The sequence below is a fragment of the Triturus cristatus genome, chromosome 4_2, assembly GCF_964204655.1.
Source record: "Triturus cristatus chromosome 4_2, aTriCri1.1, whole genome shotgun sequence".
Classification (NCBI taxonomy): Eukaryota; Metazoa; Chordata; class Amphibia; order Caudata; family Salamandridae; genus Triturus; species Triturus cristatus.
This window is the reverse complement of record NC_140586.1, coordinates 756,070,087-756,084,634: the sequence shown is the minus strand read 5'-3', so window position 1 is coordinate 756,084,634 and position 14,548 is coordinate 756,070,087.

Here is a 14,548-nt window from a genome sequence, read left to right as displayed (position 1 = left end):
CACTGGAGTACTCGTGTTACCTCACCCACGGAAGCCGGGTGCATAGGTGTCAAATGGTGTTGGGTCGCGTCGTTGATTTCAATGGGAGCTGGCATGAAAGTGCTACTGCCGGAAAGATGCAAAGTGTCCGAAGAGATCCAAGCCTGGATCGAAGTCGAGAAGAACCTGAAAGCAGAGGGGACAGAGTCTGGGTCACTTGCCAGTGACTAGGAGAAAGATAGGTGAATGCCCACCGATGTCGGGTGATTTCAGGTGAAGGAGGTGAAGCTTGACTCTTCAGCCACGAGGACCAGGAGGTGTCAAGGATGACCAGGAGCTGGATTAGAGCTGTCCCACAAAGGATGTCAAGTGCTGCAGTGTCGGTGCCCAGATTGGACACAACAAGCCTTGGCAACAGTAACCCACGCAGAAAGCAGAAACATGCTTTGGTGCAGACCAGCAAGGTGTGGGAGACTCACCACTTGGTAGGGAGTCAGGGCACGTCTGGAGCAACCAGGGAAGCCCAAGAAAAATCAAAGTTACCCTCTCAGGGACCCACCAGTCGATGGACCAGGGATTGTGAAGGGACCTTGAGAGGAAACACAAAATAGTAGCCCACAGGTCACTCGGGGTGACTAGGCCAACAATCTTCAGTGGATTATCTGCTCGAGGTGGGGGCTACAAGTAACCCTAAGCACAACTTCAAGAGACGTCGAGAAGTCAATGCACTTGCAAAAGTGCACAGTGACCAGGAGTTCTGGTTCCACGCTACTCATGAGGGCTGTGGGTCTCAGCTTTGCTGGGGACTCGGGTCGGCCTCTGAGATGTCTGGAAATCCTCTTCCTGGGCTGCAAATACTCCGGAGTACAGCGGGAGGTTCAGAGATGCAGACTGGCAAAATGCTTCATTGGTGCCTGCCAAGCAGGGGAGTCACTCCTTGACCCCAAGGGAGATTTCTTCAGTCCTCTAGTCTTTAGTAGAGCGTTGAAGTTCCAGGATTCCGCTTCAGAGTTTCGTCCAGGGATATCTAAAGTTCTGGTTACAGAGGTTCCTTACTTATACCTAAGGAAGGGGTTGGATTAACTCTGGGGACCCACCTATGGGAGGGTTTGGAAAGAGGGGCGGCTACACCCATTTCCTTTGTCCAGTTTCGTGCAAGAGCAGGGGCTAAAAGCCCCTGAACCGGTTTGAGCTGGACTATGCACAGGGACACCAAATATGCCCCCAGTGCAGGACTTCAAAGCACTCAGAGAGCGCTCCCACCCAGCCCCAATAGACATAAGCCTGTCTGGGAGGTGGTTACACCTCCCTGTGACAGGTAACCTATTGTCCAGGCCTCCCCTGCCAGAGTTTCGGTCAGCATTAGGAGGCCACACCCGTGCCTGTGGCTGCAGCATGCATTTTGTGATGACAGTGCTCTGCTAAGTTTCTGCCGGGTATACCAGTACTGCCATGTCTCTCCCTCTAGAAGGGTAGGACCATATTCTCACATCAGGATTTGATGTGGGGGTATGATTCCAAGGTGTTTGACATGCAGCCATTCCAAAGTTAGCATTAACCGTTTTAGATATAATGCACTTAAGAGTATATGGTCAGGCTGCACCACTGAAAACCCGGGAGAAGAGATTCTGAAGGCTGCAGAGGGGCTCAGCTCATGCCTGGGCACCCTCCCACATACAACCAAGCACCCTGCCTTCAGGATTGATAAGGCCTGCCATAGGGGTGACTGATAGGTTACTATGTGCAGTGATAGGTGAAGTATAGTGAACCTATTCCTCAGTAAGGGGTGCATGCACCACCTTACCCAGGCTACAGTAGCAGACCTGTGGTGTCATTTTGAAGGGCTTTCCAGGGGTGGCATAATACATGCTTCAATCCCTGGTAGGCCTCTGGGGTACCTATGCCCTGGGTACATAGTATACCATATACTAGGGACTCACAGGGGTCCCTCAGAATCCAATATGGAGTGTACCAAAAGTACATGCAATCAATTTAGAGAGGAAGCAGCTAGGCTGGGGCCCTGAATAGCAGGGTCCCAGCCAGGCTAAAGTCGAAAAACAGTGAAACACCAGCAAAAAGTGGGGTTAAACATGTGAAGCAGATCCTACTCTCCTACAGGCGAATGTTATAGTGATATAGAAAATCTGGGTGGTCCACTGACTTTATGTGGGTCATAAATACCAAATATGTTAAACTCTCTGTATTTGGTGTTCATGTGTATGAATTAATATATGTTGCTCAGCTAAACAACCGAAGGGTGAACCTAGATGAAGGACAGCTGCATCAAGCTTAATCCAGAAAAGACTGAAGTCCTTATCCAAGGCTCCTCCCCCTCCGCCTGGGATGACTCTAGGTGGCCAGCAGCGCTTGGAATCCCCCCACACTCATGGACCATGCACGAAACCTCTGCATCATCCTGGAGTCCTCGCTCTCAATGAACCACAAAATCAACGCCGTGTTGTCCTCCTGCTTCCACACGCTCCTCCTCCTTCAAAAGATCTTCAAGTGGATCCCCACCGAGTCCAGGAAAAACGGCCACCCATGCGCTCGTCAGCAGCAGACTCGACTACAGTAAAGCACTCTACACCAGCACCACCCAGAAACCCTAAAACAAACTGCAGACCGGCCTCCACCAGACTCATCCTGAACATCCCCTGCACAACCACATCACTGGCCACCTGAGAAACCTTCACTGCCCACCTGTCAGCAAAAGAATCACCTTCAAGCTTCTTACGCATGTTTACATAGCCCTCCACAACACCGGACCTGCATACCTCAACCACCGCCTCTCCTTCTACACTCCTACCAAACATCTCTGCTCCGCCCAACTAGCCCTAGCCACCATCCCACGGATCCAGAAGGCCATGACTGGAGGAAGATCGTTCTCTTATCTCCCTGTGAAGACCTGGAACTCCCTGCCTCTGCACCTCAGGCAATCACCATCGCTGCCGCATTTTCAGGTAGGACCTCAACACCTGGCTCTTTGACTAAACTGCTGAAACACCCCACCCCACCCAGTGCCTTGAGACCCTCATGGGTGAGTAGTTGCGCTTTATAAGATTACTGATTGAATGAGTGATTGAAGGAAATTTTCACCAAAACTGGGGGGGTTAACGTTTGTTTGGGAATTCAGCAGGTACAAAGGGATGTCCCTACAGGAAGAGAACCTCAAAACAACTGATTAGAGATAAAAACATTTTTATTTAATTTAGAAATGTAATTGGTAAAGAAGAGAGTGTCCTCTGTGTCTAGACTATATCATCAAAGCCTAGGATAAGGTCTTGTTTAAATTCCACTCTACAGACAGAATGCTAAGCAAAATGCTGCTGCACATCTGCTATTTCAACATGGACCAAGAGCCTATTGATGACATGCTGGGACTAGGCCCAGCCACTCAAGTGGGGTTGCGCTTTTATCAAACAAATTGTGGGAATGCTGAGTATTAGAAATTCTGTGGATCCCTGCAGATTCTAGAGTTTTCTGTCAAAGAAATGCGAGGAAAATGCATTTTTGCATTTGATGCATTTTTGAGTTTTTTTGGGCAATGCGGTAAGAGGACATCATGGTATCCATGCAAGCCACCAATCCTCGACTCCCTCAGGTCTCTAACTTTCAAAAACGTCTGGGTTTGTTAGGTTTCCATAGGAGGCGGCTGAGCCGGGGCCCAAATACTGCAGCTACCTTTATTGCTGATGTCTCTATATTGCATTATGGGAACAGTTGTGTCATGGGCCAATGGGCCGAGCCACACAAGTAGGGTAGAGTTGCTATCAGGAGAATTGTAGGAACACCGGGTGGTAGGAATTGTAAGGATCCCCACAGATTTCAAAACTTTCTTTCACAGGAATGTGAGGAAAATATGTGCTTTTGAGGTTTAAGGGCATTGTGGATGAAAAAAAGGTAGAGAAATCCACACAAGGCACACCACTCTAGTTTCCCCTGGATTACCAGTTTTTCAGACATTTCTGGCTTTTTACCAGGGTTCTCTGTGTGGTGGCTGAACATGGTGCCAAATAGTGCAGCCATTCAGCAGGACAAATAAGAGGAAGGTTGAATTAACTCCGACTCTGCCAGTCTATGTCAAAACTATACACAAAAAAATGTAATTTCCTCTTGCTTGCAATGAGGTTGGGGATACTCTGAATCTGTCTGTGGTCAGAAAGACTCCTGTACCCGGGAGTGGGTCAGTGCACAGTCCCACATCTGGGAGGGTGTCCTTCACCATAAAAAACAGTAAAAACACCATTCCCTGGTGTCTAGAGGATACTTCCCCCAAAGATCAGTCCAGATGACATTCCCTGGTGTCTAATGGGTTTTCTGCCCCCCGCTGGTAGGGATGATTGGGGGTAAACACCCCTCCACCCTCCGTGGCATGATCTCCTTCCATCAAAGATCCCTGGTGTTCACATTGCCCATGCGATCACCAAGCAGGGATCTATTAGGGAGAGACAACACTGGAAGGAGACAATGTTCCCATTCCAATGCTGTATCTCCAGTGCTGATTGGTGCATGGGGTCAAAGTTATGCCCCACAGTACTGATCAAAAGTGAAAGCAGACTGCGCTATTAGTTCGCTTACTTTCACGTTTGCTTTGCTGTGACATCAGCATGCTATGTGTGCTGGTCTTATAGGAAACCCCAAAAAATCAAATTCGGGATACAGGAGAAGCTCTTCCCTTGCATCTTGAATTTTATTTCTGAAAAGAAAATTCTTCTGCTGTTTTCACTGGAAGTATTTTATTTACAGGTACGGACAGATGTCCTCCACACTAAGAACGTAGTGCTGAGGATGTCGACAGGTCATTCTCCTTACTTAATTGGTTAATAATAATTTTAAATCAGGCAGCTGTACACAAGCAAAAGGATTGTATTTTGATTGGTTTCTAGCTGCTCTTATTTCTCCAAGAGATTCATAGCAAGTACATGCGAAACACTTCATTACAGTAACAGCCTTCTTGCCCTGACAGTTGCCTGTGATGATCACAGATTACTGAAAAAGAACTATAGTGTTCACCTAGCCCACCGAATGCCCCTACACTGTGAGACAGGCTGCAGGAGAAGACACCTTTTGAAGAGTTCGCTTTTCCTGTGAAGAAGATTGAATATGTACATGAAAATGGTTGTCACATAAATGAGTCTCCTAAAACATCCCTTCCAATGTTTTGTATCCTGTAGTTAATAGCTTCCAGTTTGTGAAGATTGTGCATTCCATGACGGTTTTCGTCATATCCATTGTGTTTTAAAATGGTTGCCTCTTTATCCTATTTGATTTACTAAGTTACTTATTGCAAAATATGTTTTATGAATTACTTTTAAATGTCGTCATTCATAATGTAAATAGATAATTTTTTATAAAGAATAAATGAAGTGCAATTTTTATAAGATATGTATTTTTAAACAAGATATCTGTAATAATCAAAGAAGTCTCGTAGACAGCTCTTGTAGTTGGTAGTTTATTCAACAAGTTACAGCTTAGTAAATTCCAATGTATGTTCCAATATACGCCCCGCCAGGAGCAGCCTCCTTGCTGCTCAGCCCATCTTCTCCAACTGCTATCTCACCAGTACAAACATTCCTCATATTCCAAATGACATCATATTGTAAGAGCACTAGGCAGAGAACAAAGGCAGGGAAGGTGCATTACTTAACAAGCAGATTACTACATATCTTCCCCTTTATAATAATTAAACAAAATCAAACAGTATACACATATATAAACATAGGAAGAGAAGATAAACATTCCAGAAATAAACATAATAGAACACAGTACTAATATGAGAAGGAACTCTCCTTATGTAATATTAATAATAATAATGTAAAATGTAATAATAGTAATGCAGTAATAATAATGCAAGAATAAACTGTAAAATAGAAATAGTAAATGTAAACAAATAGCAGGACCAGGGAATATCACATGCCCTCTACTGCACGCACTATAATATACCGTACACTTACCCCTACTGCACACTTTTGCAAGATCAGGGACTCATACTCCCACAATAATAGTCTGTTCTCATACTGCATTCCCAAGCAGTACCAGTAACTTTATAAAACACTGTAATAAAGAAAAACTCTTCCCTTGTGACATTAAATATCTAATCAGACTTTAATACCACACCACCCTATAAATCATTGTAAAGGAATCTACCTCCCTATTAACTAAACACACGCAGTAAACTCCCAAAAGGGGGAATCCACCTCCCTATAAACCACACACACACAGTAACCTCCCACAGGGGGAATCCACCTCCCTATAAACCATACACACACAATAACCTCCCAAAGAGGGGAGTACACCTCCCTATAAACAACACACCACAGTAACCTCCCAGATCATTGTAAAGGGGGAATCCACCTCCCTATAAACTACACACCATAGTAACCTCCCAAATCATTGTAACGGGAGAATCCACCTCCATATAAATCACACACACGCAGTAACCTCCCAAATCATTGTAAAGGGGGAATCCACCTCCCTCTAAACCACACACACGCAGTAACCTCCCAAATCATTGTAAAGGGGGAATCCACCTCCCTATAAACCACACACACGCAGTAACCTCCCAAAGGGGGAAATCTACCTCCCTATAATACACTGTAATATGAAAATACACATCGAGTATCAATTTAGAATATAACACGTTGCAATTTAAAAGCAGATGTACATAACATTGGTACATATCACCAAGTTCAACACAGTATCACTGAATGACTTAGCAGTCATCTCATGCACCACAACAAACGAGCGAGTGACTTAATACTTACAATCATCTCACGCAGTACAATTCTGGGTTTCTCATTTCCTTTGACCCACACCCAAACCCCTCAGAGCAATATTTCAACATTACTGTTCCAGTTCTGGAGTCTCCTTCCTCTCTAATCAGGCTCTATATTGACATTATAGTTTCTAGGGCTCTATGACGGCCTGTCGATCTTCAGGCAATGACCCATTAAAGGTTCAACACGTGTAGGATGTACTCAATACAACACTAAGATTACAGGCTGCGGGCTGACTCACCATTGCCATATTCATTCACGCAGTGCGGAAGCTTCTCACTCAAACTCCCAGCAATGTTCCATAGCCAACCTAAAAATGGCGGCACGCTGTTACCGTCATGTCGAGTGGCTCACGTCACGCTTAATCAGCAGAGCGTCCATCAGCAGCAGCAAAAACTCTGAAGATGTGACGTCGTCACAGAAGATTCCATTAATGAACTCCAGAAGATTATGACACCGGTAATTCTCCATGCGCTCTGTGTCTCGTGCACACTGCCTGTGTCTTGCACCTCCATTTACACCCACACGTCAATGACGCACTGATGAAAATGCCAGGTCCCGCACACAACTCTGTTCGTTGGAGGTAACGGCCACATTTAATTTAAATACTCATTAGATTAAGATAAGAGCAATGAGACCAAAGCAGTGTGTCATTTTTCCTCAAAATGTGAATATAACTCCAGAGATTCGCGATCACAACTCAAAGCGCTCACCTCATTGCTGCATCCATTTCACCCACTTTCCTTTGAAATGACAATCTTGAGGAGCCATGCAATAATGTTGAGTTCAAGGGTACACAAACACCACTCATGTTACTCGATCGGTCGAGCTTAAATATAGCAGGTCAGACATCCGATTCTCCTTGCGTCTGATTAAGGGATAACACAGAGGCTCGAATTGTGCCTATGATACAACACATTCAAGACACTTGAGGGGTCAGTATTTCACATAAGGGCTCAATGTTTACCCCCATCATCACATTTTAACCCCTTCCCCGCTCATGACGGAACCGTTCCGTCATGAGCCACGGTTGCCGTGTGCTCATGACGGAACGGTTCCGTCATGACACGACCGTTGGCGGCCGCTCCGCCTACGCGGCGCTGTTTCCCCGCCTGTGCGGGGGGACAACGCAAATGGGCGGAGTCATGACGGAACCGTTCCGTCATGAGCACAGCTCAACCGTGGCTCATGACGGAGCGGCTCCGTCATGAGCACAGGCCCACCGCGCTGCCCCCCTGCCCCCCCCAGCGCTGCAGCGGAATGTCCGCAGCAGCGAAGGGGTTAAAGTGCTTGCCCTCTATTACTGCTTTTCTGACAAAACCTCTTTATTTAACTCCTTAACACCGGGGCTCGATGTCTGCCTCCGAGCACCCCATTTAAGATGCCTACAGTAGATTGTGGCCTCACTGGGGCTTGCTGCAGCCTAACTGAACAACCACAGTTAGCGGATCTCTCCCCACACTAAACTCAAAGTTTAGGTTTAAGGTGTACTTCACACTGGGGCTACATCTCACAGTCACACGCCACATGGATCATAGCCCCCCACAATAACAGATGGTTCGTAGCTTCACGTTGTTGCTCTCTAACACCACTTTAAAAGGTCAAGGCCACATTTAAGAGTCATCAGTTCTCCCCGTAATACAAAAGGTGAATGGTTCACACTATGGCTCATGTTAGTCTCAAACCGGGGCTCGATCTGTGCTCCCGAACAACATTGAAATATTATCCAAATAACATTGGACTTCACTCCTTTAAAACAGGACTGCAGTTACTCTTTACAGTCTCACACACAGGTGGATCTGGCACCTTGAAGTTTTTTAGGGCGACCGTTATCGGGGTCACTGGTGGGGCGGGTGCCAGACAGCTTAAATATTTCAATGTCTTTAGTAATATTAGTACCTTAAGTTCAAGTGGTCGTCAAATAGCTTTCTTTTCTCCTCGCGTAAGTTCTTTTCCTTTTAAATCGTCGCCAGTGTAATAATCAAAGAAGACTCGTAGACAGCTCTTGAAGTTGGTAGTTTATTCATCAAGTTACAGCTTAGTAAATTCCAATGTATGTTCCAATATCCGCCCCACCAGGAGCAGCCTCCTTGCTGCTCAGCCCATCTTCTCCAACTGCTATCTCACCAGTACAAACATTCCTCATATTCCAAATGACATCATATTGTAAGAGCATCAGGCAGAGAACAAAGGCAGGGAAGGTGCATTACTTAACAAGCAGATTACTACAATATAATTTCCTTGTATTTTACTTACTTTAAAATTAAGTTTGAAGCTAGTGCACATTTATACAAGGACAAACAACTACTGATGAAAGGAAGTGGGATTAAGCAAAACAAATGAATTAGCCAAACAGTGACTCAATTCAGAGGGTCTTGCTACACACAGAAGTACAAATCTTGCCATTAAAAATATGAAATCAAATAGCTTCCTGTGCTACTAAAATCTACTCCAAAACAATTAAATGGGCAATTTGAAAAACAAAATTACATGTCTACCAAAATGCTACTGTTTTAAAGTTGAGGAGGTATTATGTGGCCAGAAAAGACGAACCGTCCGAGGGAACAGATATGGAAAGGGTATGCTGGACTAAGGTAGTGATGTTTCTCTTTCACCGTTTAGCGCCCTTTGAAATGTACATTGCCTTACATTACTAAAAGCCTGTGCTTGCTCTCACAGTTTTGAAACAGCTGGCTTTATTTCTGCATTAAGACTTCAAAGTTCATTTTCTTCAGCCTTCTCCATTGGAAATACTTTAAATTCAGCAGCTCCTATTCCAGAAACTTGGTATCCAGGTGGCCTCACATTTGTCATCAGCATAGAAAATTAGGCTTCTAATTGTTCATTAGAAATCTGTGGTAAAGCCGCAGTGGAGCATCCAGGAATCGAGTGACAGACAGGGCCAGCTGCTGGAAGTATGTTGTAAACAGTATATCAGACTTTTTCTTAAATGGATGCGGACGACATTTGTAAATTTAAATAAAATGTGCCGTTCCTTTGGCTTTTGAAGTACTATCCATAATTCTTATGAGAAAATCATGCTTATTCTCAAAGGCAGTTAAATAAATTCCACCAAAGGATCAACATTTTTCACAGGGTGAATTCACCTAACTTCTGAATTCACCCCAGACAATGACTACTTGGAAGTCTCCTCCCCTTGGATGATACTGATTAAATAATTACTGCTGGTTACAGTGGGGGGTCAATATTAGGATTAGGACAAGGATTTTTATTTTTTTTATTTAATATTATTTCACTAAATTTAGTGCAATATTGGAACTTCTGAATTTTGGGAGTTCCATTGAAGACAATGAAATGCCTCAGGTCCATATATTGGCTGGTATAAACCTTCAGGTTCAAGGTTCCAATGTTTGTTTTTCTGTTTCTCCTTGTTATTTTAGAACATTGTACCCTAAGCAGGTGAAATGTTTTAATACCATTATAACCCTTACTCTTTGGTTATACCAGTTGTAAAAGACCATTTCTCTCATTACAAGCCCTTGCCTATGGCTGGGCCTATAACTCAGGGAGAGAGACTTTAACAACTGTTTTAGCCCACAACAGCAAGCTATAATGCTATGTTATTAAATATGTAAAATCTGTATCTGCAACATCTGTGTTACCGTGATGGTCTACTTGATTTACATTAAAATCATGTAAAATAATTATTTATTTCATTGACTACAATTTAATAATTAACACTGCCTATAAATAGAGTAAGTGTTCCATAGATTTTAAACTGTAAATTAATTAATTCTAATATAAATGAGTAGTTATCTCTATCAAGGGTATGGTTGGTGAGTAAGTATTGGGGACTAGTGTCGGGTAACTATAGACTGAGGAGGTAATGTAAGAGGAGCTTCAATGAGAATTTAGTGGTTTAAGGGATAATGGCCTTTTTAGAGCTCGCTGTACTTCTCTGCCCTAGGTCACCAATATTTCACAGTTTCGAGTTCAAGCTCAACAGAATTTTCTGTCACCACTAATGCTGCTCCTATTGAAAGGCAGAGCCCTGCACTTCCAACCCTTTCAATTACTTGTTAATCTCATCACATCATGCCCCATCTCAAAACACCTTATTCTAGAATCACATTTCTACTGGAATATGCTTGCCTCCACATCTGTAGTTAAACTCCTGAATCATTTTAGGACCCCTTTTTTATCTTATATATAATTCCCTATCAAATAAACTTAATAGAGAATGACTGGACCATCTTTGTAGCTCTCCTAACAGCGGGCTCTGATCTTTATCATTCTGGAGATGCAGACTTGGGGCACCATAGTCCAGATGGCCTCTCACAAATTATACAAGTGTGGTAAGGCAATATTCCTCTTTCTGATAGTTAAACGCCTTTATATTCCTCTCAAACTTTCCTTTTTCTTGCTACACTGTCTATCCTGTTTTGAGCTCCTGAGACATTAGAATGAACTTCTTACATTTGATGGTCAAGACGCCTCCACAGCATTTGCAAGGCAATGCTCCTCTGGATTTTTAGAAAAAAAAACACTTACGTTTGAAAATGGGTGTGCTGAGTCTTTGTTACTCCATCCCTGGCAATTCTTCTGGTGTTTTACTTTAATTCTGTATCAGTTATGTTTATCACCCACATAAAAACACATCTTATCATCCAGTCTCTCAGAAATGTCAGGTATGAATGTGATGGACCAAGACCAGATCTTTGTAGCCCGAAAAGACATCTCTCTTTTGTGGTACTGCACTATATCCACCCGGATCTTTTTTACCTTCATCTCAACCACCCCCTCACCAGGCCTTTGGGATTTTTAAGGGTCCATAATACCACTTAGATTGCTTTGACTTGATTTGCAAACCCGGTAAATCAATCTAACAATGATGTGACATGATTTTCCCTTAATGTAGTCAGACTTCCGTAAGTGTTGAGACTTCTAAATATTGATTGCTAGGTCCCTGGGATTTTTCAGAGGAACTCTGCGTCCTCTGCAGATCGTCACTCACTATACTGGCCAAATCTCTCTGTGAGATCTGGACAAGGCAAAAAAGGTACCAGAGCGCAAGTTCTCTAGGGAATTTTTGAGATTTTTGGGAAAAGTTTTGTAGGGAAAAAACACTGGTCATACAGAAAAAAAGGAAACAACAATGGCCTGAAAGGAAGGTTGGGGAAGGAATAAGAGATAAGGCAGGTAAAGGGTAGCAGCCATTCAAGAGGCTGTATTTCTTTTAATTTCGTTTTATTTTATTTATAGAGCTCTTACGGTTGCGTTGTACATAGAAAAATAGAAGATGTTATCAAAACGGTAAAAAACATAAGGACATAATAAAAGTGCACAGCCGACTAAAAAGGTAATTAAAACTGCCACTAAAACCAGATTCTAAGGGAGGACTGGAGGCTCAGATTATGCTTCTCAATTTCTTTACTACTCAAAACAGCAGGCAATGAGAAAAAAGTAAACATTACAATATACTACATATCCCATGAGGCTTTGAACCACGCCTCCTTAATCAACCAATATTAACTGAGGATAGTATACAAAATAACGAGGCACCATCTTGACTAGCTTTTTCTTTGCTGCTCCGCAGTCAAGATAAGTGCCTCATTATTTTGTTCTCACTTATTTCAAAGATTTATTGCTTATTATACAGTTATTGTGTTATACAGTTGATTTATGTTTGTAGATATTGCATACCTTGCGACGCCGCACTGTGTTCCTCGCGTACGTTCACTCGGTATTAATTTCCCCCTCAGCGCGTGTTGCACTGCCGATTCTGTTGCCTAATTGTTCTGAATTTTTGCAGCTTCCCTTTTGTCACCGATCGCAATCGCCTGTGTTAGTGCGCGTCTTGCGCTCGGGCTGGGGTTGGCCTCCCCCTCAGGGAGCAAGGCGCACGCCGGAGCCCAATCGGGCTGCCTGCGTGCGTCTCTGGAGCCTGCACGTATCTGTGCACACGCTGCAGCCTTCCCTCGATGACGCTGGAAGACGCCTTTCCTCGGACTCGTACAATTGAGGGACTACGCAGCAAGCAGTGTTAGGAGCCGGTACTGGGCTTCAGATAAGCTTTTTCACCTTGCTTTTGCAGCGTTTTGGCAGAACTTTAACCCCATCATAACCTGCAGTGTCAGGAAATAATTTTTGCAAACCCTTGCTTAAATAGACAGGCAGGGTTTGAAACACCGTCCATTAGTCCTAGATATTCAAGTGCTTTTTTCGTACCTTTAGGCCCCACTGCTCCAGCCTTTTCCTCCCGATCGACACCCTTCTCATTGCGAGGCAGGGTTGGATTAAGTAACTAAGCTTCCCACTGGGGATTTGAGTACAGTATATTCTTGATATACCTTTCATGATGTCAGACTGCGAAGTCTTTGAGGAGGAACTGGCTGCTTATGGTCCTGCAGAGGACAAAGATTTTTATTACGATGACTCTCTGGAGGCGCTCATAGATAAGAGACTAGATTCTAAGTTGGATAAGGTCCTCTCCTCTGCCTTACTGCCTATTTCACAGCGCCTTGTACAGTTAGTTGGTAATACCCCTACCCCCACTGGCACTCCTACACCATCACCTCTTCCTCCACCCAAGCCACCTGGTCTTCCCTGGCCACACATCCATGTTTATTCTAAGTTACAAAGTTCTAAAGAACACGATTACGGCGCTAAACCAGACCTTACTTCCCCAGACCCTCCCCCCTCGGCCCCTGTTCCCCTCACAGACACCGATACAGATACTGATTCCTCTCAAGAATCACGTCCTCACAAATGTACCAAGAAGCAAAAGCACGCCTCCTCTCCCATCCAACCTTCCTCTTTCTCTTTTGACCCTTCTGATATTGTCCATCCCCACTCTTCAGACTGGGCTCCCACCCAGGCAGTGGCAGAATACATGCAGACCCATCTGCATAAGGGCTTCGATAAAGAAGTCAGAGCTTGCCTCAGATCTGAATGTCCCCGCCCTGACCTGGTCCACAAAATTGTGCTCACGCCTGATATTGATTCCTCCATGACCACCATCCTAAAGAAATATAAAAAGGACCCAAAAAAGGGCATAGATCGCGCCGTTAGAGCTTGCCAAGACTAGCTGATAGATGTTCCCTATAAAGGAAAGAGTAAACTTTAAATCACTCTGTATTGCTCACCAGACCTTCTGGTCTCTAGGCCCGGAAATCAATCTCCCTCTCATCACACCCTATCTCCCCACAAGACAGTTGCGCTCCATCTCTGCAAATCTAGCTATTGTGCCGCCAATAAAGAAATCAAGGTCTGGAGGCCGCTCCTTCTCTTACAATGTAGCTAAGAGGTGGAACGCTCTGCCCCAGCATCTTAGATCTAATCCTGATATTCTCTCCTTCCGCAAACAGCTGAAAACGCTCCTGTTTACTACATAACTGTGGAGCTGAATCTGCCTCTTCCTAACTCAAACCTCAGCTGGTATGCTTAGCGCTTGGACGCCTCAGGGCAGCTACGTGCGCTCTATAAATGTGAGTTCATTCATTCATTCATGTTCCAGGCCCCCTGGCAAAAATTCTGGAACTAGCTCTTCAGGCACAAGAGACTGGGTCTGCTATCCACCCAGAGGTTCTGGCGGGGTTGGACCCAAAGAGCGATTTGCCTCCCAGGCAACGCCAATTGGGCACTTTTATCGGAGAGGCACAAGTCAGTCCTTTTACGAATCGACCCACAGTTGATTGAATTGGCTTCTGCCGAACCAGGCCCTCTGGCAGAGGGTCACCTCTATGGAGACCGTTTTGTCAAAGACATAGAGAAATTCGTCAACACTTTTGCATCTTTGGACAAATCACAATCCTCACTCAAGAGGGTTTTTC